This window comes from Lissotriton helveticus, chromosome 7, assembly GCF_964261635.1.
Source record: "Lissotriton helveticus chromosome 7, aLisHel1.1, whole genome shotgun sequence".
Lineage (NCBI taxonomy): Eukaryota > Metazoa > Chordata > Amphibia > Caudata > Salamandridae > Lissotriton > Lissotriton helveticus.
The window spans coordinates 757,923,618-757,951,166 of record NC_136068.1 but is presented as its reverse complement, the minus strand read 5'-3'; the positions used below and the strand labels follow the sequence as shown (position 1 = coordinate 757,951,166).

The window sequence follows — 27,549 nt, the reverse complement described above, 5'->3', positions numbered from 1 at the left end:
ACTGACGACCAGCTAACCTCATCACTCAGCAACTCCACGCCAACCATCACGGAAAACGACGACCCCAACACCGCAGCCCGAGCCCTGCACAGATGGATCTCCGACAGCAGCAACACCATAGCCCCCATTAAGAAAAACAACAATACTGATGCAAAGAAAGCCAGATGGTTTACCACTGAACTTCGAGAGTCCAGACGCACTTGCAACCGCCTCGAAAAAGGCCTGGAGTAACACCAAATCCACAGAAGCCTACAAAAACTCAGAGCCGCCACCAACGCCCACCACCAACTCATCAGAAAAACAAGGAAAAAAGCAATTGAAGACAGAATCGCCACTCACGCACACAACATCAAAGAACTCTTCAACATCATCAAGGAGTTCGCCCAACCCACCAGCGAGTCCACCGACATCCCTCCCTTACAAGACCTCTGCGACAAACTCAACACCTTTTTCCACCACAGAATGAAGAGCATCTACGACAACTTCGATGAAGACAACCAACACACTGAATCCTCACCAACCACCCCGACACCCTGAAGACAGCGTTCAACAACTGGACAGCCCTCACCACCAAAGACACACTGAAGACGATGAAGTCAATCCACTCCGGGTCCCCCATGGACCCCTGCCTCACCACATTTTCAACAGAGCTGCCGATACCATTGCAACAATTCTCTGCCACACCATCAACCGCTCCCTGGTATCCACCACGTTCCCCGATGACTGGACTCCACCGACCTCAAAAACTACAGACCCATCTCCCTGCTCCCCTTCCCAGCGAAAGTCATCAAGAAAGCTATCAACAGCCAAAGAACAAGTTAACACACATGAGTGATAAACTCTAGAAACCTTAAACATGTAGCCAACGAGGATCCAGACTTTCCGATCCACTCAGTCAAACTACCAACAGAGTAACAGAGTTCCATGCTAATACTGCCAAATTAGTAGAGTGATATGACAATGAATTTAACTCCAGCCACCATGAAAATAAAAAAGTCACAGCAAACCTCAAACTTGTAAAATGATGAGGTTAATAAGTTGTGAAATAATATAAGACAACATGAAAGGAGATGAAGAATATCTCCCACCTCTGTCCACCTGCTTATCTCAAGAGTGACAGGAAACATTATAAATTAGCATATTTCATGAAAAATCTGTATTCCTTAAATCAAACATTTTACATGATTTGAACTAACCCTGGGCGTAGTTTGCCAAGTAGCGCTACGCGTAGCTACGCGAAGTGCACTTAGCACTATGCGAACTACGCGTAGCACTACGCGAACTGCGTAGTACCCTGTTCGCACTGTGCAAGATGCCGTTTTCAATGATTGCACAGTGCGGACAAGCATCTGGCACTGTGCATTCATTGAAAACGGCATCTTGCACTGTGCGAGCTGTAGTTTTCTGCCGCTCGAGTGGATTTTTACTCGAGCGGCAGCTTTCTCAACGTGGACTGGTAGTTTTTCGGTCGCAAGCATACATGAGTACTCTCAAAGAGAAACCTGACCTCTCCGCATTGAGAATCTCACCAGGAGGTTTATTTTGCACGCTCGCGATCCGCAACTAGATGTTGCTGATCGCGAACGAGGAAAAAGTCTCGCCGGGATGTCATTTTGCTTGCTCGCGGTTGCCAACATCACGTTGAGGATTGCGAGCAAGCAAAAAATAACCGCTGCGCTACGCTACTCTACTCGTGTTCGCACTGTGCTACGTGGAGTTTGCGTAGTGGGAAGTTGCGCAAACTTCGCAAACTACGCGAACGTAGCGTAGTGCTTCGCGCAGGGTTAATTTGAACCACTCCAGAGAAATGTTCCAAATGATTCAGCAGCACTCCAGAGAGGATCTAGCCCCACACTGCACATGAAAAATCTTGAAAAATAAGGATGATGTTGCCAATCACTTTCCACTCATACAGAAAACCTAACCCTCATCACGAAAAATGATATGGACTCCTTAACACCAATTATCACCTATACGCTGAAAACAGAAATCGCCAGCTCACACTTTTGAAATAGTGGGCCTGATTCACAAAAGTAATCTGAGACAAAATCCTAACTTTAAGACTTGCGGTATTCACAAAAGGCATTTAGGAGTAGTAAAGTTAGGGTTCCTAACTTTACTACTCCTAATCTGAGACAAAATCCTAGCTTTACGGCTTTGAGTATTTACAAAAGGCATTTGGGAGTAGTAAAGTTAGGATTCCTAACTTTACTACTCCTAATCTGAGACAAAATCCTAACTGTACGACTTTCGGTATTCACAAAAGACATGTAGGAGTAGTAAAGTTAGGATTACTAACTTTACTAATCATAATCTAAGACAAAATCCTAACTTTATGACTTCCTGTATTCACAAAAGGCATTTAGGAGTAGTAAAGTTAGGATTCCTAGCTTTCCTACTCCTAAATGCTCTTTGTGAATACCGAAAGACGTAATGTTAGGATTTTGTCTCAGATTAGGAGAAGTAATGCTAGGAATCCTAACTTTACTACTCCTAAATGCCTTTTGTGAATACCAAAAGTTCTAAAGTTAGGATTTTGTCTTAGATTACTTTTGTGAATCGGCCCAGAGTCTTTAAGTGAATCCCTAACCCCCTGCTTGTAAGCAGGAAAAATACAAATTGAGTATCGTCCGACTATTACTACACCAAGCCCTCCAATTACTACATCACTGTGAGAAAATGGGTTGCTGGTTGAGTGGGGTGTGAGTCCTTCTCAAGCAACTACCAAAATCCTTGTCAGGGTGAACCTCAAAAAGTCACTAAATTAACCAGCGCTGAGCCCTCTGGTAGCTTAGCTCAAAAGCAGTCAGACTTAACTTAGAGTCAGGGTGTAAAGTATTTATGCAGCACTTAAACAGTAACAAAGTGAAAACACAACATAAGAAAAATCCCACACTGTTAGACCTGGCACCATTGGCGTGGGTCTCCCTTCCATTTTTTGTTGTTGCCTCTTATGATTTTGCTGGTTTTAGATGCTTTTTGCACTGTGCCACTGCTGTCCAGTGCCATAGTGCAAGTGCTCCCTATGGTAAATTGATGTATGTATTAGTGGCTCCATGATTGGCTTGATTGGTTTACTTGTCAGACCCTAGTACAGTGCACTGCAGGTGCCCAGGGCTTGTAAACACAAAGCTGCTGGGGGGCTTGCAGCACTGATTGTGCCACCCACGGAGTAGTGCACCCACTTGCCAGTTCCTAAACCTTCTCTTTTATACATATTAGTCACCCTTATGGTAGACCCAAGAGCAGGGTGCATTGTAGGTAAAAGGTAGGGCATGCCCTGATGTGTGTGGTATGTCCTAATAGTGAATAACAGCATTTTCGTTTTTCACTATTGCAAGGCTGCTGGTCCCTATAGGCCAGAATGGGCAGTTAGATTATTACATTTTATAATCCGAACTGACTCAGGGAACTAGGTAGAAATTCGAGTTTAGTATGCCTGAACTCAGAATGACAAAATACATCTTTTAGTGAAGTTGGTTTTTACATTCTGTGCTTGAAAATAGCACTTTTAGAAATAGGTATTTTTCTTGCCTAAACTATCCAAGCCTGCCTCTGCTAGGTTGCGTATTCCTTATCTGGAGTTTGAGTGACAGGGGCTGGGGGATTCCTGGAGACAGGGTGAGTCAGTACAGTGCTGAATAGAGAGGAGTTGCACCTGGGAACTGAATAGGGCTGATCCTTTCCTCCATAATGCTGGCTCCATCTCATGTGGTGTGTCTGATGTCCCTGGCCTACACTCTGAAAGGAAGAGTAGAAGTCCTGTAAACAAAGTGCTCCAGGACTGACCTGAACTGGTTTGAGTTAGGTACAGACAGTCTCTGCCTTCAGAGACAAAGGATTGTGTGGTATAAATATTGAGACCCAGACCCAAGGATTTCAGATCACTTCTGGGAATCAAGACAAACCTTTGCAGAGGAGACGGACGAGGAAGCTGAAGGAGGAGACTACCCCAGTGCTGTGTGTTTGGGGGTTGGCCTGCAGTGGCTGCTTCATTACCAAAGAGAGGAGAAAAGGCCTGAGTGTGCTTTCGATCAACTTGAAGAAGAATCCCCAAGGGCTTGAACTAGAGCTTGCCTCCTGCCTGAAGTCTCAGGGATACAAGGCTTTACCAACCAGCTCTCCCCTGAGTTCCCTTGCTGGAAATTGAAGTGCCTGCTATTGTGCTGGGCCTTCTGAGAGTCTGCGTGTCGCTGGGAGCTGGATGTGCGACGCAACAATGAGAAGCGTGTCGCCGCTGCCGCCGTCATCGCATCGCCGAGGAAGCAAGCCGCTGCTGTCATCATTGCATGGCCGAAGCGCGGCACATCGCCGGAGAACCGGGACGCTGCCAAAGAGGACATCGCAGCATCACTGGAGAAGCACCTGCAAGGCCTGTCGCGGCTCTAAAGATCATCTAGTCACCACACAGCCGTCGGTACATTAAGACTAAAGTGTTGCATTTGCAACTTGAGAGAACTGAGCTATTTTATAACATTTAAAGTCTATTTTTGAGTACAGTATTGTGGATTTTTTGTTGTTTGGTCTTGTGTTCAGTCTATATAAAAATACCTATTTTTAAAATACAAGCCATGAGGTGTCCATCAGTAGTATTTTGACTGTATTACTGTATGTGCTCACACATGCTTTACACACTACCTCTGAGATAAGCCTGCCTGCTTGTGCCAAGCTACCAAGGGGGTGAGCAGGGGTTATTTAAGTGTAGCCCCTTATCCTGACTAAACACAAAGGTCCCTATTTGTCACAGGTTCCTACCTATGCCAACTAGAGAACCCCAAATCTAAAACACACCAATTTGGAAACATAGAATAAAATGTATTTTATTATTTAATACCAAAACAGCTAAAATCCAATCATAGAACCAGATTAAAGTTAAATATAGCGCTAAAAGGAACGAATCGCCACTTGCAGTTATCTGGTCATGCGAGATCCGGTGAAAGTCAAAGGCTCAGGCTGACTGTGATGGAGTATGGACCAGATACAGGGGCAAGGTTTGTCCAGCTCAAAAAGGATAACTTATGAAGTTTAGCGTGAAGAGACGCAAAGTAGGGGAAGCATTGCAGACGGTCATCTCTATAGCACGAAGAGAAGGCCAGATGGAATAGGACACTTCACCCCGCATTTTTTACTCTGCATGCCATTACCCTGCATTTTTTAGTCCGCAAAAACTTTTACAACACAGGGCTTTACAACGCATTTCCAATTCCAATGCATTTACTATTCTAACTCCAAGGGGGCGTTACTTTGTGGAATGCGTTGTAACCGTTTTGTGGTGTAAAACCCTCCATTGTAAAAGTTTTTGCGAAGTAAAAACCGTTGTGTAATGGCATGTGGAATAAAGCATGCGGGGTAAAGGATGTTATATGGCCAGATGATGTGGACGGTGGTCATTGTAGCGCAACGATCCTGTCGTATGGTAGAGATGGTCATTGCTTGAGATTTGTATTGCCAATCAGCACAGGCTATTGAAGCTGTAGCGTAAAGTGCATATCTCATGCTGGAGGGCATCATCACTGGCGTTCGCTGTGGCGCGAAGAGTAGGGTTCACCGGAGGTTTACACTGCCAGTCGGTATGGGCGGCAAGATCTTGGTGCGGACGAGCCCTTAAATGGCCCTCCCCAGTACACAGGGTTTCTCCTTTTCTTCAAGGAGAACCTGAAGTGATGTCACACCACGGGTCCAGGGTCTGAGTGGTGCCTCTTGGGGACCAGGAGCTCACTCTGGCAGAGGCCAGCATGGTTCAGGCAGGTCAAGTGCAGTAAGTCAGTTGGACAGTTGCAGGGATTCCTCTGGAGCTTATTGTGCCCCTGTAGCTCACAACCAGAGGTCAGTCAGCTGATCCCTGGTGTCACTTTAGAATGAGAAGAAGGTTGCAGATCCGGTCTTTCTTCTCAGCGAGCAGGGCAGGCCTCAAGCAGTCAGGTGTCCTTATTCTGTAGAATCCACAGATGCAGGAGTGTACTGGAGACTGGGCCTGAGAGCCCCCTTTTTATACCTGGTGCCCTCTTTGAAGTGGAAGAAAGTTCTGGAGTTTTCCCCCAACAGAGTATTCTGGAATTTACTGCCCCCCTGCCCTGGTCCCATTCTGTCTGAGGCAAAATGGGCTAAAAGGAAGTCCTTTGTGTATGAGCTGGGCACTGCCTTTAAAGTGCAAGTGTGGCAAGTGATAGAACCACTTTGCATCCTGCCAGACATGACCCAACCTGCCAACATCTAGACCTTCTACTGTGATGCTGTCTCAGGAAATAGGCTGTAGGCACCAATTGGTTAGGACAAGAAAGATAACTTTCTAAAAGTGGCATTTTCAGAATTGTGGCTTAAAATCTGGCTTTACCATTAAAGAGGGCTTTAAATTTCAATTCTTTAAACACCAAAGTCAACATTTCTAACAGTGCCCAATTGAAAGTTATCACTTATTAAATGTAACAAGCATTTGCAGTGCAAACGGTCAAACGGTCTCGCCTTTGGGACCTCATATGTATTTAGCTATGCAGCACATTAGCCTACTGCTCACCTCTCATAAGTGGAGGAGTTACGGCATGTTGTCATGCCAGGTGAGCATTGTAGGGAAAGGGAAATCCTTGCTTCTTACATCTCCCATGTGTCTTCTTTTTAAAACACAAGAATCCGAGTGCTGTTGCGAGTGAAGGCGCACCCTGCAAATTGCCACTTCTCTTTTTGAAACTAAGGAGCAGCAACACTGTTGTCACCTGGGCTTTAAGTGGAAGCTTTTTCAATATTATATACTAGCCATAGTTGCTGCTTAATTATCTCATGCAACTAACAACCAATGACAAAGCCAATAGTAATGACTTCTTGTAGGTTATGTTACTTTTTGTATCATAAATCTGGATGCAATGACAGAAACAGTAAAATGCAAGTCGGGCGGCACCTTGTGCTGAGCACATATTTTTGGCTTATGTGTTTTAAGCCACGCCCTTAATTAAATTGGCCATGCCCCTTTGAGTGACCTCCCCCCCCCACCAGTTTTTTCATCCCACTTGAAGCCTTGTGCACCTCTATACCGTTCACAGAAAAAAGTGACTGTGACCGCCAGGTCCTGCAGCGTGGCCTCCGAGTGACTTTGCTATTTGGGGGCAGGGCTGGGGCAGAAAGCCATGGCTCTGAGTCCTGCGTGGCCGAGTGGCAGGGTGGCTCAGACTGGGACGGACTGAGCAGGACGTGCGCTGCGCTAGAGCTGAGCCCTTGGCCCAGGAGGTCGGCCGCAGTCTTAAACTGCTCCCAGTGAAGTTCTCGTAGTGGGTGCTTCTAGCATTAAATATGTTAAATTCTACAGGCACTGCCCGCCCCACCCCCCCCCTGATGCCATCCTAGGGGTGACTGAGGCCTTTAAGCATGACACCAGCGCTAAGAAAATTGAATCTCGGTGTAGGGGCATACCAGGATGACAATGGCAAACCATTTGTACTAAGCAGTGTTCGTAAGGCAGAGGCTATGATGACAGTAAAGAAACTAGACAAGGAATATTTACCCATTGTCGGACTGGCAGAGTTCAACAAGGCCTCTGTAGAGTTGACTACAGTACAGTCCCATCTGTAGTGACGCGGTCACGGGGGCTGTGACGGGCCTAGGCCTCAGGGGTTGGCCACTATAAACTTTACTTAAATGAAGACACAGACACTCACTATCACTATTGGGCCGAAGACCCGAGCGGTCTTGCGCCCTCGGGGTGCGTGCGTGTGTGACGTGGTGGCTCAGTCATTACATCCCTCCAATCTTTCAGAACCAGAGGACACCTTCTGGAGGGCAAGTTCAGATCTTACGTGCACACCACGCATAGTCTCTTAGTCTCTTGCTAGGGGTCTGATTCGGCCAGAGACCATACATCTGGCTCCGGGAGTTCTTTCTTTCTTCCGATTCCCCAGTGCTTGCCCTGGGGATGGTTCCGCTTCCCTCCATGCTCCGGCTGGTGTTAGTTTCCGCTGGTTGGCTCCACGTCGGTGTTTGCGTGTTCTCCTGGTGGTCCACTGAAGCTTCCACCGCCGCGGGATCTTCGCTCCACTCCAGCTCATCGGCCAGCGGACTATCGGCTTCCAGATCCCTGGAAGCTCGTTTGAACCAAGACCTGTTTCTGGTTACCACTCTGGTGCCTCGCATGACAGACACCCTCGTTCCTTGGGTGTTGATCACCTCCACACCTCGGGTTCATACGGGGTGCGGTATTTCCAGTTCGGATATCTGTCTTTCATTATCACTCGGTCCCCCACTACGATATCCATGGGTTGGGCTCTCCGGGCCTGACTTGCCTTGTCATTGGACAGCTTCCTCCGCTGTTGCGCAGCATTCTGGTCCAGATACAGGGGACTCCAGGACAGGTCGGCCGGAACACAATCTCTGGTAGCCTTTTAAACAGCAAGTGTGCTGGAGCGCACCGGGTGGTGCTATGCGGAGTCTGGCGATATGCGCCCAGCAATTGCGAGAGGCACTGCTCAGCTTCTTCGCCTTTCTCCACTCCGATCCATAGCGCTCGGTTTAGAGTGCGCATAAACCTTTCGACCTCTCCGTTGGCCTGAGGCCAGTGTGGGGTGATTTTCCGGTGCTTGATGCCGTGGGACGCCAGTATGCTTGAAACTCTCGGCCCTGGAAAGGTGGACCATTGTCCGATCTTATTTTCTCGGGCAGGCTCATCATTGCAAATGTGCGATCTAGTACCACCTTGACCACCCGCATTGAGATCCAGCTTGGTGGACCACCTGGTGCCGTTCAAGTCCGCAACGATGTCATCCATCGTTGGCGTCAGGTGTCGCTCTCTTTTCACCGCTCTGTTGGGAAGACGCATGTCAACACACAGTCGGATGGCTCCTGGCTGTTTCGGCTTCGGGGCAACGACGAGAGGAGAGACCCATGGGGTCGGGCCCGACACCTTCTCGATCACCCCAAGGTTCTCGAGTTTTCAGAGCTCTTCCTCCACCTGCGTCGAGAGGTGGAAAGGCACCCAGCCTGTGCCTCAACGCTGTGGGCCTGACTGTGTGGTCCACGTGTAGCTTGAAGGTCTTGCCCTTGAGACACCCTAGGCCTTTGAACAGCATGGGAAAGTCTTTGAGCATCTCATTTGAGTGCAGCTCATGTACTGGGTTTGCAAAGAAAACCAGCTCTAAGTCCTCGGCCGTGTGGCAGCTTAGGAGGGTTCCTCGTTTGCCCTCTGTGACGTGAAATCTCGTGTGCAGTTTCCGGCCTTCACTCACGACGTCCACCTCCAGTATGCCACGCAGAGGAAGCGGCTCATCGCTGTCGTATGTGTAGATGTTTGCTCTGGACGGGGCTAAGGATGGCTGAGGCACTAACTTCTCGTACTGGATGCTGTCCATTACATTAACCAATGCCCACGTGTCGATTAGTGCGTGCACCGGGGAACCAGCTACGGTGATGTTGCACATGGTTGGTGACCGTCTCCTGGAGCCCTCTCTCCCAACGAAGGATACAAAGAATACGTCATCATCCTCTCCCTCAAAGTCGAGACTCGTGCGGGAGCTGTCACTGCAGGGGCCTGGATCCTCCACCGTCAGTTGGCTTACTCCTTGCACGGTCCGTCGTCCTCCGCCACTCCGCCAAACTTTGGCGAAATGATTCAGTTTCCCGCATTGCGAGCACGTCTTTCCTTTTGCAAAACACCTTCCTCCTGGCAGGTGGTCTAGGCCGCAATTGCCACACGTCGGGGCTTGAGATGACTTCGCGGCACTTCTTGACTGTTGAGGCCGTCTGCTTATCACTTCCACTCTCTCTTCTTTCACAGCTGGCGCCCGGTGGATTGCCGCGGGTCTATTCAGGGCAGCCTCCATCTCGTCCGCCCGGGCGTTGGACAGTTCGTGTGATCGTGCAAGGACCAAGATCTCGTCGAGGGGGATGCAGGCTGTCTCAGGATTAGACGTCGCAGCCGGACTGAGCGGCACCCTTGAATGAGTTGTGCATGAATTTCTAGCCGTTGGTCGGGGAGTGTGCATGAGGTGGCTAATTTCCTCAGGCGAGCGTAGTAGACGTCTATGGTTTCGGTTTCTCCTTGTCGCGCCTGCCTCAGCTTGAACCACTCGTAGTCTGGATTAATTTGGGGATCAAAGTGGCGATTGAGGGCAGCGACCGCCCCTGTGTAGTCGTCGTTGTTGCCTCTGTCCGGTAGGGGCTCGAATAAGTCGTACAGCCCAGCACCCCCATGGCACATGAGGAGCGATCTCTTCATTTTTCCGTCTGTTTCTGTCACTCCCACAAAGTATTGGTCGAGACGACCAATCCAGGACCGCCATCGAGCAGCCGCGGTTGACTAGTCCGAGAGCTTACTGAAGGGAGGCAGTGGCCAGGGACGGCGGCGGGCGGCTGGGCAGCGAGGCTTGGCACAGGATTCTGGTGGGCGGCATGCTGGGGCGCAGGGCCTTGTGCCGCGGCTTATGTGGGAGCACCAGCTGTCCCGGGGGCGCCAGCTGACCCGGGGGTACCTCCTTGGGTAGCCGGGGCACTCATCTCCTTGGGGTGTGGCGGTGGTATTCGTCTTCAGGCTTGTGTTGCACAAACCGGCCACTCGCAGGCTGTTGGGCACGGGCGCGGACCTTGTCGTCACCTCCTTCCGACCGCCCCTCCTCTCTCTCTTGGCCTTCAGAGTTTCTTTTTTTTTTTTTTTTTGAGTGGTGCAGTGGTCCAGGGTCTGCAGCGGAGACCAGCAGGGCAGCTGGGGGGCAGGCCGGGAGCTAGGGATATGTTTGGCGCAGAGCTGGCCACAACACTGGATGTATACCCCTCCTGAGAAGGTGCTAGCTTGTGAGGTGTGAGGTGTGAGGTTTGGGCCTGTAGCCACCCACGTGTGGGGAGAAGGGCACTGGCACGCAGGTGTATTCCTCCTTCTTTTCCCGTCTTTTCTTTTTTTTCTTCTTGCGTGGCTTTACACTTGCCTAGGAATTCTTGGCTTCCTTTCACCCCCCAGCGCCATGGTGGGCGATGACTCAGGGCAGCTGTGGCTCGCGGGGCAAAATCCAACTCACTCCACTCCCCGTGCTAGCGTGCAGGCCGCACCACAACACGTGCTGTAATGAGCGGGAGCTTCAGTACCGCTCTGTAGGAAGGTGGATACCTGACTATGGTTACCCCAGATTTTTTGCCTTGTGTTTAGCTGGTTTTCGACTTAGTTGGCCGGGGATCCTGCTAACCAGGGCCCCAGGCTATCTGCTCTCTCTAAGAATGGACTCCATGTACCCTAGGTGCATAACTAAATTGGTACTGGACACCTTATCAGACCCTGTACAGTGCACTATAGGTGCCCAGGGCATGGGTGCATCCAAGGCCTACCAGGGGCTGCAGCATATCTTTTGCCACCCCTGGCTGGTACTTAAATCGACACAACTGGCTGTTCACACAGCTGGGGCAAGGTGGTGTACTCACCCCTTGCTTAGATATAGTATACCTATGTCTAAACCTATATCTGGACACATAGACACCTATAAGTCACTCCTATGGCAGGCCTTTACAATCCTGGGGGCAGAGTGCTTGGTTTTATGTGAGATGGTGCTCTAGCATGAGCTGAGCCTGACTGCAGTGGTGGGAACCATTTCCTTACTGCTGTTCCAGTGATACTGCCATACCATATACTCTCAAGTGCATTATAATCCTTGCGGTTAATGCTAACTTTGGTTTGGCTTTATCAAAACATGTCGTATTTGATGTCATACACTTTGGAATACTATCCGCTCGCCAGTCCTGGTGATGGGGATAGCATCCCACCCTTCTAGAGGGAGATGACATGTTACTTTACTCGAAATACGGTTAATCCTAACCAGAGCCCCAGCATCACAAAATGGATGCTGCTGCCACAGACACAAGTCTGGCCTCCTGCTGCTGACCGAAACTTGGCAGAGGACGCCTGGACAAAGGGTTTCCTGTCACAGGGAGGTGTCACACCACCCCAGACAGGAGATAGTGGATTGTAGCAGGGAGGGTTGAAAGAAACTAGACACTGCCTGGGGCGCACAAGGTGTCCCTGGGCAGATTCCAGTCAAACCGGTTCTGGGGCCATCCAGCCCCAGTCCTGGCACGAAACTGGACAAAGGGAAAGGGGTGTAACCACCCCCTCCCTGGGTCCCACCCATAGGAGGGACCTAGCAGGTAATACAGCCCCTTGATTTGACTTAAAAGTAGGAGCTGTGCAGATGCACATCAGATTATCCTGACTGAAACTTATGAAACGAAACTCTGGACCCTTCGACATCCCACTCGACGTGGAAGACTGAAGACTCTCCCTTGTGGTCAAGGAGTGACCGCCCTGTGCAAACAGGCACCATCCAGCACCTCGATGTTTACTTTGTTGCAGTTCCCGCCAGAACTCGAGCAACAGAGATCAACAAGACCCAGCGTGCCTGCCTTCTAACAGCCCAATCCACAGTCCCTGCAGAGCTGAGACCCGTGGAGGCGACTTGAAGCGTGGGGCCAGCCATCTTGGAAAAACTACGAAGCGCTGACCGTGCAGCATCCGAGGCTTCCTTGAAGCTGTGCATTGGAGTTTGAGAAGCTCCAGCCCCGAGTAGCTTTTGCACCGAAGCTCACCCCTCCACATTCCTTGGGTGCTGCGTGGGGCCCTTTTGCATTTTCCTGCTTGACGCGTTGGTCCAGTCGCTTGTCTGTTGGCTAGTGGCCCCAGTACCGACGAACCTTTGAATTTGCTCTGCTAGTCTGGTTGCTCCAGACTGGCCCTAGCTCCCCTGAAAAGGAGCACCAGCTCAGACCTTGCTGGTCCGAGAAAGAAGTGATCTTCGATTCCTGCATGGGTTGCATTTGCCAAGACCTGTTGACTCCGATCTTGAAGCCGACACCGCCGACAGCAAGAGCCTTTGTGGGACAGCTCGTGATTCACTCCAGGACATCCTTGGTGCCCCAGAGACCACATGGCAGCGGAGACAAGCTTCACGACAAGCACCTGATTGCGCCCGACATTGCCTGGTTCCTTCCTGGTTCCTTCCTGGTCACTGGTTAGTGACCCAGACTCTGTCCCCTCTGCTTTCAGGTACTCTACATCTTCTATCCCCCCTTGGATCACACCGGACACTTCTCTTCTGGAAGCCTGCAGCATCTTCATCTCCAGGCACCATAGATCTTCGTGACGAAACCCGACACATCTTTGCACCTGTGCACCCGCTTCCTGTGGGTGAGGTAACTCTTGAACGCCGGTGCTCCTGTAGTGGTTTACACCTCTAGTGTCTTACAGGATTGCATATGGTAAAACAGCTGGCTTCACATGTCCTCTTGAGTTAAGCCTTTAGGCTGCTTAGTCCATGCTACCTCTAGGATAGCTTGCCTATAAGGTTGACTTCCAACCGCCACTATAAGGGATTGTTTGGACTGATATAAGGTGCCCCCGGAATCCTCCCTTAGCCCGCTCCTCTTCAATGTGTAACTCAAGCCACTGGCAAAAGTTGTCTAATCCTGTGGCGTCAAAGTTACCTTCTACGCCGACGACACCCAACTGGTGTTCTCCTTCAAAAAACACACTGAAAAATCTTTCGACAACTTTCGCCATTGCATGCTGAAGATCGCCTCATGGATGTCCGAGAACAACTTAAAGCTCAATACCGATAAGACTGAGGTCTTATTTTTTAATCAGAAATCACCCTTACCTCCTAATATCTGGTGGCCGACCGAACTCAACCCTCCCCCAGTACCAGTCCTAGCCGCCCGAAACCTAGGCTTTCAATTCGACACCTCTCTCTCCTGTAAAACCCAAATCAGCAAAGTTACCTCTGCCTGCTTCGGGAAGCTACGTATGTTAAAAAAAATCATCCCCTACTTACCACTAGACTCTCGAAAAACAGTAGTCCATGCCCTGATTACTTCCCACCTAGACTACGCTAATAGCCTGTATGTAGGTGCTCCATCCTACCTCATTAACCAACTACAGAGAGTCCAGAACGCAGCAGCCAGGCTGATTTATAACATTCCTTATCATCACTCCATTTCACCCCACCTAATCAAACTCCACTGGCTCCCAATAAGACTGCGGATCCAATTCAAAGCCTTAACTCTGGCTTTCAGAGCCCTCAATGACCGAGGCCCTACATATCTACGGCGCAGAATGAAGTTTTCACAGGCACCACGTAACCTCAGATCCAACAATCTCCGCCTCATGATATGCCCCCATTTTCGTCTTGCTCGCACGGGAGGAAGGGCCCTTGCAGTTGTCACCTCCAAACTCTGGAATCAGCTGCCCACAGAGTTAAGATTCCTGGCATCAGAACCCCTGTTCCGAAGAAAACTAAAGACCTGGTTCTTTTCCCAGATCTAAACCCACCTCACTCTTCACTCTCCCCCGACCCTCCTGAAATAATGTCTTCAGCGCCGGGACACCTCCGTCGGAGGTAGCTGCGCGCTCTACAAAATAATAAATAAATAAAATAAATAAATAAATACATCAGGCCAGCTTCTCACATTGGTGAGCAGCGGTACGGATTTGAGCGTTGCTGTTGTTTTACCTTTGCAATCTTATATCAAATTGTAAGATCACATTAAGTACCATAGGTACATATAAATAAAAGCTTAGCATATTTAAGTTCTACTGAACTTAGTAGTTGTAGGTAGAAGGGCTTAGCACACCCTGACTGCAACTCACTAGCAAGGTACAGTAGGAAAACACTTAGTGTAGGTAGGTGCGTCACTTACACCACACTAGAGTCATGTCTGGCACAGGTGAAGCTGGAAGCTCTCTACCTGTGATGGTTGACCCTCCATAGGCAACCTCAGACTATGACTAATTCAGCCATAAAGACTTGAGTGCCTTGTGCACTGCAAGGAAGCTGAGAAAGGGTCACAACCCTACCATTCCCATCCTGACAGCCATCCTGGAGAAGGATGATCTTGAGAAAGCTAGAATAGTTCCCTCAGGGTCAGGAGAAGGAGTGAACCCCCCCAGAGACTGAGAAGACCTCCCCAGAAGTAGAAAATGAGGAGGCAGACCCTGAATCAGAAGGTGAAGAGCAAGATCAGGATCAGAGGGGAAAACAGGTCCCAGTTGCAAGGCTTAGCCAAGCCAACTTGGTCCTACATGGGAATGGAGAAGGACACTTCTCCAGACCCAATAGCAGAATTCTCCCAGGCAATAGGAGAGAGAGAACTCCTTCCAGGGATTCTCACATTTCTAGTGCCTCAAGAGAATCTCAGAGAGGAATGACTTCCCCTCCGAGGAAAGAGTATAAGGCCAGGATGAGAGCTGTTAATCTCCAAATAGAGAGGGAGGAAGTAGCCCTGGCCCAAGCTAGACTTGCTTTTGCAAGAGAGCAGAAGTTGAGTGGGGAGACACCCACTGGTGGCAGCATTATCCCTAAGGATAAAGACAGGTCCTATGAACATAGAAACCTGAGTAAGATTGTGCCCCCCTACAGAGATGGGGATGATATCCACAAATGGATAACTGCTCTGGAGAGGGCCTGCATGGTACAGCAGGTCCCTCAAGACCAGTGGGCAGCAATCTTGTGGCTCTCCTTTTCTGAGAAAGGGAGAGATAAGCTCCTCACAGTTAGATCTGAGGATGCTAAAAACTATACAGTCCTGAAGAGTGCTCTCATTGATGGGGTTGTCTTAACCACTGAGCAATACAGGTTGTTGTTCAGAGATACCCAAAAAGCTCAGACTCAGGACTGGACTGATTTTGTACATTGTGCTACTAAGGCTCTGGAAGGTTGGCTACATGGCAGCAAAGTACATGACTATACAGGATTGTATAATTTGATTATGAGGGAGTAGATCCTAAGTAATTGTCAGAACCAGCTTTTACACCAGCACCTGGTGGACTCAGATCTGACCTCTCCACAAGAATTGGGTAAGAGGGCAGTCAAATGGGTCAGAACCAGGATTAGGCCTAAGAATCAGGGTAATGACCAAAGGAAGGATACTTCCAAGGCTCAAGAGAAGGGTGGGGATAAATCTAAAGAAAAGTCTCCCACAGGGCCCCAAAACTCCAAGGGTGGGGGTGGGTCCCAAAACACTTCCTCTGACCAGAAGAAACCTTATTGCCATGTCTGTAAACAGCCTGGCCACTGGAAAACTGATAGCAGTTGTCCCAGGAATAACAATAAGGAAAACATACCTCCAAGTAAAGCTCCAACACCTCCTGTTACTGTCAGCAGTAATCCCCCAGGTGGTGGGAGCACCCCCAATAATTTGGGTGGGTTTACTTTTGGAACTCAGGTGGATTCTGGCCTAACTAGGTCCCCTAATACAGATACTCTTGTCTATGAAAATGGCATTGGGGTTTGCCAACTTCACTGATTGCCCAAACACTTTGAGCAAATATAGACAGGAGCCCATCATCAATGGTCAAAAAGTTGAGGCCTACAGAGACACAGGGGCTAGTATCATGGCTAAAGAGGGACGACAAAATCTGTCCAGGGTGCAGTAATCATGATGAGGAGGAAAATCATGTTCTGTTTTTTTGCTCAGCTTATAACAGACCAAGGAAATATTGGCTAGTGCCATTATGCAGGAACTTGGGTTTTAGGAGTTACTTGTATGCGTACAGAATATTGAAAACGAGTACTCTGCCCCACATAGTCTTTGCAGTCGCTAAATTCATAATGGCCATGTGGCAGATAAGGAAAAAACTACTAAAAGCCTGATAACTGTTATGAACTGCAATGTAACTCCTATTCACGTCTGGACTACTAATGAAAAGTATTTTTATGTAATGTCTTTTTATAATAGTGATGTTTTTAAATGTGGAAATATTTATTGTATCTTTTATGGTCTAAAAGACCGAAATAAAGAATTTTTGGATTGGATTGGTATCACTATGGTGACTGAGAACCTAGTCATCTCAAGGCAACTTTTACCTGGTGCCACATATCAGGTGACTAATATTGATGGAGTGCAGAGAAATCACCCCATGGCAGTGGTAAATCTCAGCTGGGGAGGTGTCACTGGCCCAAAGAGAGTGGCAGTGTCAGCAAACTTGCCTGTAGATTGTCTACTTGGGAATGATTTGGAAATCTCAGCCTGGGCTGAGGTTGAACAAGAAACCCATTCTAAAATGGTAAATGTCAATGGAAAGGTTAGTGGGGCTGTGATGGCTACAGCCCCAATCCAAGATGTCCTTCCTGAAAAGTTTGGTAGGGCTGTGCAAGACTCAGCCCCATCTTCAGCAGAATCCCTTCCTAAACAGATTAGCAGGGCTTTGATGGTAAAAGCCCATACCCAAACTGAGTCGCTTCCTGAAAAGGTTGGTGGGGCTGTGATGGCCACAGCCCAAACTCAAACTGATTCATGTGTTGTGAAGCCTGAAACTATGGATCACTCCACACAAACAGAGAGCATTGAGGAGGAAGAGGAATCTCCCTCCCACCAGACATTAGGAAAGGATCAGCCTCCTCAGGGAACTGATCTTACCCCTTATGAAGGAACTGCCCCTAGCCTCGCAGAGCCCCTGATGTCAGTGGACCCTTCCAAGGTGGGACCCAGTCTGGAGCAGGTAACCTGCCCCTCTCTACCCTGCCTCAGTCAGCCCAGGGCTACAGAGGTCAAGGAGGTCAGTGAGCCCCAAAGGGCCCCCTGTCAAATAAAACACCCCCATCAGCAGATTAGGGGCACCAAAGCTAGCAGCCCTAGCCAGGTGAAAACGTTAAAAATTCCCGAGGGATCCCCCTTACAACTAGTTAGGGACCTCCCCCAAATGGACACTGTTGGGCACAGCCAAACCTGGGACCCCAAGGCCCCAAACCTGATCTGTCCCTCCAGTAAGCCAACAGAAGGGACCCAGCCTCCAGCTGTAGGCAGCCAGAGGTTGACCCTGAGAGCACAGTGCAACTCAGTCAAGGAAAGAAAGGCACACATGGTGGAAGGTGATTGGAGGAAGCTGAGCCCTAATTTAGTGGAGCCTCACTTCAGTACTCCATCTCAACACCAGCCTTTTACTTTGCCAAAACACACCACAGGTAGGGTATTCCCTATGGTGGAGACCCTCTGATACCCCTAGGGTGAGGGATTGCTTAGTGGACCATGAGACAGGGGGTAACCATGCTAGTGCAGGTACTTCCTTATATGGCCACTTAGGCAATATAGGCTTACCTGCTCAAGGATAGCCTTATCTCCTTTTGTTTGGGGGGGGGGGCTATGTAGGAAGGTGGATACCTGACTATGGTTACCCCAGATTTTTTCCCTTGTGTTTAGCTGGTTTTCGACTTAGTTGGCCTGGCATCCTGCTAACCAGGGCCCCAGGCTATCTGCTCTCTCTTAAAATGGACTCCATGTACCCTAGGTGCATACCTAAATTGGTACTGGACGCCTTATCAGACCCTGTACAGTGCACTGTAGGTGCCCAGGGCATGGGTGCATCCAAGGCCTACCAGGGGCTGCAGCATATCTTAAAATCGACATAACTGGCTGTTCATACAGCTGGGGCAAGGTGGTGTACTCACCCCTTGCTTAGATATAGTATACCTATGTCTAAACCTATATATGGACACATAGACACCTATAAGTCACTCCTATGGCAGGCCTTTACAATCCTGGAGGCAGAGTGCTTGGTTTTATGTGAGATGGTGCTCTAGCATGAGCTGAGTCTGACTGCAGTGGTGGGAACCATTTCCTTACTGCTGTTCCAGTGATACTGCCATACCATATACTCTCAAGTGCATTATAATCCTTGCGGTTAATGCTAACTTTGGTTTGGCTTTATCAAAACATGTTGTGTTTGGTGTCATACACTTTGGAATACCATCCCCTCGCCAGTCCTGTTGATGGGGATAGCATCCCACCCTTCTAGAGGGAGAAGACATGTTACTTTACTCGAAACGCGGTTAATCCGAACCAGAGCCCCAGCATCACAAAATGGATGCTGCTGCCACAGACACGAGTCTGCCCTCCTGCTGCTGACCGAAACTTGGCAGAGGACGACTGGACAAAGGGTTTCCTGTCACAGGGAGGTGTCACACCACCCCAGACAGGAGATAGTGGATGGTAGCAGGGAGGGTTGAAAGAAACTAGACACTGCCTGGGGCGCATAAGGTGTTCCTGGGCAGATTCCAGTCAAACCGGTTCTGGGGCCATCCAGCCCCAGTCCTGGCATGAAACTGGACAAAGGGAAAGGGGTGTAACCACCCCCTCCCTGGGTCCCACCCATAGGAGGGACCTAGCAGGTAATCCAGCCCCTTTATTTGACTTAAAAGTAGGAGCTGTGCAGATGCACATCAGATTATCCTGACTGAAACTTATGAAACGAAACTCTGGACCCTTCGACATCCCACTCGACGTGGAAGACTGAAGAATCTCCCTTGTGGTCAAGGAGTGACCACCCTGTGCAAACAGGCACCATCCAGCACCTCAATGTTTGCTTTGTTGCAGTTCCCGCCAGAACTCGAGCGACAGAGATCAACAAGACCCAGTGTGCCTGCCTTCTAACAGCCCGATCCACAGTCCCTGCAGAGCTGAGACCCGTGGATGCTATCTGAAGCATTAGGCCGGCCATCTTGGAAAAACTACAAATCGCTGACCGTGCAGCATCCGAGGCTCCCTCAAAGCTGTGCATTGGAGTTTGAGAAGCTTTAGCCCCCAGCAACTTTTGCACTGAAGCTCACCCCTCCACAATCCTTGAGTGCAGCGTGGGGCCCTTTTGCATTTTCCTGCTTGATGCGTTGGTCCAGTCGCTTGCCCATTGGCTAGTGGCCCCAGTACCAATGAACCTATGAATTTGCTCTGCTAGTCTGATTGCTCCAGACTGGCCCTCGCTCCCCTGAAAAGGAGCACCCGCTCAGACCTTGCTGGTCCGAGTAAGAAGTGATCTTTGAATCCTGCGTGGGTTGCATTTGCCAAGGTCTGTTGATTCCGATCTTGAAGCCGACACCGCCGACAGCGAGAGCCTTTGTGGGACAGCTCGTGATTTACTCTAGGACATCCTGGGTGCCCCAGAGACCACGTGACAGTGGGGACAAGCTTCACGGCAAGCACCTGATTGCGCCCAACATTGCCTGGTTCCTTCCTGGTTCCTTCCTGGTCACTGGCTAGTGACCCAGACTCCGTCCCCTCTGCTTTCAGGTACTCTGCATCTTCGATCCACCCTTGGATCACACCGGACACTTCTTTTCTGGACGCCTGCAGCATCTTCATCTCCAGGCACCATAGATCTTCGTGCCGAAACCCGACACATCTTTGCACCTGTGCACCCGCTTCCTGTGGGTGAGGTAACTCTTGATCGCTGGTGCTCTTGTAGTGGGTTACACCTCTAGTGTCTAAGTCTAAAGTTTTGTCCTTCTAGTCCAGTCGGAAGACTCTTAAAACTGTAACTCGATAACTTTTACGCACCATTGACTTTGCATTGGTGCATGCGTGTGCTTTAGGCACTGCACCCGCATCCCGCGGGCTACTCCCGTCCTAACTGCTGTTAGTCCAGTGTAGTCCCAGCGATTCCCAAGGCCCTAGGCCTTACCCCTGATCGATTAGTGATACTTATACCACTTTTTTGATATATGGTTTGAGTGGCCACCGGCCTCATCCATAATTGTGCAACTTGTATATGTTATATTGTGCTCTTATTTAAACGCTCGTGCTTCATTGCTCATAAAGAGTAGTGGGGATTATTCTGAGGATAAATACATATATTTTTATAATATATAACTTGTGTGGTGTCCTTTCATTTGATATTACAGGATTGCATATGGTAAAACAGCTGGCTTCACATGTCCTCTTGAGTTAAGCCTTTAGGCTGCTTAGTCCATGCTACCTCTAGGATAGCTTGTCTATAATGTTGACTTCCAACCACCACCATAAGGGATTGTTTGGACTGATATAAGGTGCCCCCAGAATTTAAGACATCATACATCAGGCCAGCTTCTCACACTCTCCGGCAGCAAAGGCAGGGCGCGGCCGTCTGATGGAGTGACGTGCGGCCCATCGGGCTGAGAGGCGCAGGCAAGGGCGGAGCAGCGCACACGCGCCCACCTTCACGCGGGGCAGACCTCACCTCTGCGCGGCTCCGCGCGCGACGTACGGCACCCTCCTTCACAGTGGGCCCAGCGGGGCACGGCAGCCGCCGTCAGCGGCCAGATGGCACGGCCGGGCCGAGGCAGCGGCTCAAACGTGGGAAGCGTGAGCGCCGTGAGTGCGGGGCCCAGGTCTTCGGCGGGCAGGTGAGCTGGTCGAGGCGTGGGCTAGACCCCCTCATCGCCAATGTAGTGACGCGGTCACGGGGGCTGTGACGGGCCTAGGCCTCAGGGGTGGGCCGCTATACACTTTACTTAAATGAAGGCACAGACACTCACTATCACTTTTGGGCCGAAGACCCTGAGCGATCTCGTGCCCTTTTATTTATACCCTTGGGCGAGCCTGCCCTCGGGGTGCGTGCGTGTGTGACGTCGGGTGGCTCCATCATTACACCATCCGTGGCTGACTGTGTACAGTACTCACACATTCAGCGTCACTGCTGGTGCTGTACTCTGCTCAGCTGTGTGTGTTATTGAGCATACGTCTGCAAATCTGTTTTAAAGCTGATCATTTTAGCCGCTGAGTTCAGCTGCAGCCCGACTAGTCGCTGCCTGTGCTTGTGAAGGAGCGCAGCACTGCTGGTGTTGCAAAGGATGCATTTTGCTGTTCTCTCCCCTTGCTCCTGGGCCCCAGAAACTCCTCACAATAGACATTTCACATGTGTGAGCCCGATGGTGGGTTATTAAATAGATTGTTAACACTGAAATGTGTCAACAACTTGCGAGTAAGCCTGCCCTCACCTCGCACAATGTACAGTGGGTCTGGGTTGGCATGGGTGCACACTCACAAGTGCAAGGCTATGCACATCTGCCAGTAGGGCTGCCACCTTCCCAAGAGAAAAACGCTATTTGTTGCTGTTTTCATAGTCTGCAAAGGCCCGTTTGTTATTCTAAATAGGACTGTAAACGAGATTGTATGCATCTTCTGATATTTATAGGTTTCATTTTGCTTGCGAGAAAATGTCACTCATAGTCGTTGAATGTCACTCATAAATACACCGGAATTATGAAAATGTCACAAATAGCAGTATGAAACCTTGGCAGGTGTGCTGCAGCCTCCCAGCAGCCACCGGGGACAGTACTCTGAAATAGCGGCTTCAATTGCAGCTTCCATTGCAGTTTATGTAGCTGAAAAAAAGTCGGCGCCCCTGCTCAGCAGCGTGTGGCAGTTTACCAGCTCCCCTCCCCCAGATCACAGACCAAAGTGCCTCGAAGCCAGAAGGCCTTCGTGCCACGGGGGCCAAGAGGTCAAAGGACCAAGCCAGGATTGGGGAGGGGGGGGGGGGGTGAGGGGGGGACAAGCAGCGGTCAAAGTGAGTTCAGCATCCATCACTCACTCGGCCCTGGTGCCGCAGGTCGCATTAGCGTCAACGTGTCAAGCATGCAAGCGCCACCCATCGTGTATTGCAGTTGTACAATTCCTATTGCATTTCATTTAATAGACAATAATGTTGCTTTATGTTAATCTAAGCACCCCGTGCAGGTTTACATGACAGCTCACTTGCCTTCTTAGTTCACTAATCGGTCATGTTTACAAACTATCACTTTTATCTCAGGACAGTGCCAAATGTGATGTATTAAGGTCAACGCTTCTGCATTTAAAAGAAATACACTTTTTTCTTTAATATTGAAGAGCATTTATTACATGTTAATGTTTGTTGTATGGTTTACATAGCAAGCATTTTCAGGGTTCGGCTCGTGCACTGGCTGTACCAGCCAAGCCAGACCCTTGGCTCGGCTGGCTCTCCATGTTGATTTGTTGACTTGTACAATTCTAATTTGAAGGAGAGTGCGCCAGCTGAATTCCCCACCAGCGCGAGCTTCAAGTTCTTACACTATCGATCAGTCAAAGGTTTACACATTTTCCACGAGTTCCACCTTTTTGCGTGTCTTCTCTATGTACTTACAGACACTGCCTACAGTGCCAGTCTTGTTGGCACTGTCAACTAAAGCTAGTTGCAACACCAATGTAAGCTGGTCATACTAGCCACCAGTCTGAGGCCGGGCTTTCGCTCTGCATGTTACTACGTTGCGCAGCCATGTTAATGGCTGGCTGCACTCTACACGTATCAGCCCCATAAACAAATGTTTTCATTATGAAAACAAAGCAAGAAAAGGAAAAGGCAAGGTTTGTGAATGCACAGAAACTTAGGATTTTCCGTGTGTCAAATCCTGGTCATCAGCACTGCTATTCTCTGGGGACACCTAAAGTCCTGAATTTATGATGGCACAATATCTGCAATAGTCGTGGGTTCTGACAATGTTAGTGGCATTTAAGGTAAAAAAAAAAAAGACCTGAATGTGAGAAGGTGTATGAGAAATCAAATACAACCCTAAAGGTAGCTTTTTGCAGCTGAGTCCGACGGGACTGAACAGGGTGTAGTGTTTGACTATGGGACCAGGTGGGGCGATGGGCAGCATAGACGGGCTGTGGCCTATATACTCTACCTCATCGAGGCAAACAAACAGTGTGATTCTGGCCAAGTCACTGTGCCTCCCCAGGCACCAGTCGCTCAATCAGGCCCTCAAAAGTGGAAGAGCCTGGCGATGGAAGCCTTGTTTTAAGTAACACATGTACAGATGCTCTGCACATGCTCTTCGTATGTTGCGAAAACAGCGTTTTATTATGAGATAAACTGTACATTTCTCCCTGTGTGTCAACACCAGATGCTCACAGGTTAAGGATCCGGCGTTTAAAATGGAAATTACCAGTTTGAATCAAAACGCCAGCATCCCTCTATAAGTCTCTCTGTACAGAACCTGTTTTTACGTCACATGATATACCATTTCAGAGTGATGTACGACCGTGGCAAGGACAGGTGTGTGTACCTGTACACACGGTCAAACTCTGTGCATGGAGAGCACCAGGTACAGAATGACCCTGACCTGGTGGCCAGAACCTGCATAAAGAGGTGAGAGGCCACGCACCAACCCCATGGTCCGATCCCAGCCTGTACAATGGCACGGGCAGGCCCGAGGTCTCTCAGCTGCATTTATCATGGGGCCACATCACACCGTGACAGATCGGGGCGCACACCCATCCCCCGTTGCCTTGGAGATGGACTTGCAAACGATGGCCTGGATACAGGGCTGCACAGAAACAGAGTCAGGGACGCGAGATAAGGGGCGCTGGGCTTCAACGCTTCCCCGTCCCCATGGCTGCTGCAGGCCCAGAATCCGTAACCCTGGTGGCCTGTGCCGACAGGAAGGACTGGACGGGCGAGAGACAGGGGCATCCCTCCCCCTCAACTTTAAAACCACCCCATGCTCCTCTGAACTATGTCTGACCCGGATGCACTTGAATATTTCAGCAGTTCCTCTACTGAACCGATGTACATCCTACGCATTTGGACAACTGCGCTCTAAAAGTAATCCCTCATAAAGGGATATCATGGGGTGTCCCCATTTATACCTCAGACTCACCTCCGAAAACATTAATAGGGCTGGCGTCATTTTCTGATGTGCTTTTTTAACTCTCAGCCCGGCCTGTCACATGTGGCCACACAGCTCAGCAGTTGTTCTGAAGTCAGCCCCCCACCAAACTATAAGAAAGTAGAGGTGAGCCGTGGCTAGTTAGAGGAGCTCTTGATTGTCCTGCTTGTTAGAAAGTGAAAGCGCACACGGGGCGCTAACCGTAAGCAAAGCATGTCGTCACGTGAACAGAAATAGTGCTTACAAGAATAAAAAACCAAACATTGGCAATGCAATAGGACTTGCATATACGCGAGACCTATTGCATTGAAAATGCAAGTGCCGGCAGTCGAGAAGACACAAACGGGAGTGGGGTGGAGGGGTGGCCGGGGTGGGAAGTCCCAGTCTGAGGGGCAGGGGGGAGACAGGGAAGAAAATAGCGTTAGGAGTAAAGGGGTCAATAGCCGTGGAAGGATACAAATGATGAATGAGGAGGGACTAACAAGCTTTAAACCAATCAGAAGGCAGCATTTAAGACAAAAGCCAATGGGCAGAGAGTGGGCGGAGCTTCCATGAAGCTTACACGCTACAGGATATACAGCATGCCTCGCAAAGCGATGGCAACGCATTTGCGCTGCAACGCAAGGCGAGACCTAAAAAGGTAACCCTATATTATCCAGTGGTAGAGATAGGCCTTACAATAGTGAAAAAAAATGTAAGAGTTTTTCACTAACAGGATATCTAAAACTTAGACAAACATGTCCCCCTTTTTTAACATAGTTCACCCTCTACTTTGGGCTATTTAGGGCCTATTTTAGGGGTGACCTATATGTATTGAAATCGAAGGGCTAGGGCTCAAAAAAGGCTTATTTTGCTAGGCTAAAGTGGAAGTTTAAAACTGCGCACAGGGCTGAAGGCCCACTTGCAGTATTTAATTTACAGACCCCCTGTACATATACTATCCCTTTAATATGGAATTATAAATAAATTGAATTTGCCAATCGGGTGTAAGCCAATTTTACCATTTTTAACGATGTGAGCACAAGCACTTTAGCACTGGTTAGCAGTGGTAAAGGACACATAGCCCTAATGCCAACAAAATAACAAACAGGAATTTCAGCAAACAGGAGAACACCACTCAAAGGCTGACAGGTCTAACATTTACCTTTGTGAATCAGGCACTAGGAGTTTTAAAATGGATGTTCTAGGATCTGTAAATATGAAGTTGGACACGTATTGAGGGTGATCTATTAAACATTCTCTTCTAGTCTCTACCCTATTTTTACTTTACTTTATCAGGGGGAGCAAACGTGAGAGACTCCTTCTTTATGATACAAGGCGAAACCTGTTGGAGCGATTAGATTACTTGAATTGTGTGTAATCCACAGAAAATGTACAAAAATGAATAAGGGTGTTGTATTTCAATGTCTCAACTTGTTAGTGTCTATTCCTTAGGAGGAGACATTAATTTGTCACTATTTTTAGAGGGTTGGTTTCTATGTATTTTACAGTATATCTGGTGCCAATAGCAGTTGCCATGTACTAATGGTGGGAGGTGACCAATGTTGTAGAAACTTTGATCCAACATGGAAGATCTTCACTTAGTGTGATTCCGGTGTTTACAGCGGTATTGATTTACTATTAAATATAGTATTTATTTAGTATGCATGAAGACTATGTAGTATGCCCACAGGCTGAAATATGCAAATGAGGGAATACTAGTTCTACTCAACCACCCTTCAAATACATAATGAACACTTCAATTGATTGCTGAAAGAAGACTAGTAGTATACTAGAAGAATAGTATTCGAAGTTTAGTAGTATTCTGTTAGGGTTTATTTGCAGCTCTTGTGCTCTTTCAAGAGCAAAATGAAGACTTGTCTCATTGATTGTGACCACTGTTTGAAGACTAGTGGTATTCTTTGTGAGCAATATCTGCATACTAATGGCAATGATTGTGAAGACTCAAGTACGACTAGCAGAATTTAAGGTGAATGTTAATTGAACACTTATTTTTTTTTATCGTTCTTAATATGTCTTTTTAAAAAAAAATGCTTTTAAACATTGTATGTATGTATTTTCATGTTCTTTAATGGTATCTTTTTAAGTGCCGAATAAAGATATTTGAATGAATGAATAATTGAACACTAATGTGCTATTTGAAGAGCAAAATTAAGGCTAGTCTCTTTTATTGTGACCGGTAATTGAAGATTAGTGGTATCTTTGTGAGCAACATCTCAAGACTAATGGCAATGACTGTCAAGAGTTAAGTAAGACTAGCAGAATTCAAATTGAATGTTAATTGAACACAAGTCCCATTAATTCTGATTAATTTATAGCAATTGTATTCATTTGGCTGCTTGCACAAGACTTCTTTTAATGATGGCTTTTGGACTTAATGTTATGTGTTACATATCTTGGGAGTCAATGATTCTAATACGCCTGTTACAAACTCATTAGTCATGCATTTTGTAAGCATTTTATAATTCTGGTATGTGACAAGATCTGAGCAAGAGATCCTAGGAGAAGCACAAAGCAAAGGAGCCAACCCAGACATACACAGGATTTTACCAGGACACCCCTCCTCCTGAATTGTTGAGAACCTGACTGAATACCTTCTTGGTCCATGACAAGACAGGATCACCACTGTTTGTTTTCAGGTTACCCAAAATGAGCAATTGTGCAAAATTCAATTAGTTGTCAGATAAAAAAGTAATTGTTCTAATTCCTCCTGTGTTGATTATCCACCAGACTCCATTAATGTTAGAACTTATAAAAACATTTCACTAATCATGTTTGTACAAGGCGTTTATGGCATTGACTTGTACATTTTTTTTAAAGGAAATGCAGTTCGACACAAAAGTGTGTGATATGACATTTGAATGACATTTGCCTATTGAAAAGCTATTGGCTTTGCCAATTTGTTTTAGCCATGTTGTGCACTAGCTAGTGGCGTGGAGTGTTGCAGTGTGGAACTGCGAAGAGTGGAATAGAGTGTTGCAGAATGGAGTGGCAGATAATGTCATGTATTGGAGTGACAAAGTGGAGTCACGTAGAGTGGCGTACAGTGGAGTGACATAGAGCAGAGTTACTATTCTGTTGCTGCATAGCGGAAGTCCTTTTGTGAAGGTTTATTGGTCAACTTTCTGTAGCCTATTGCTGTATATGAGTTTTAAAGTAGTAC

At 48.3% G+C, this 27,549-nt stretch overlaps 1 long non-coding RNA gene across 1 annotated transcript in view; it reads left to right on the top strand.

Moving 5' to 3' along the window:
- LOC144769267 (uncharacterized) overlaps window positions 1-27,549 on the top strand; it is a 386,313-nt gene that overhangs the window by 351,824 nt on the left and 6,940 nt on the right. The gene's annotated exons all lie outside the window — the stretch shown is intronic.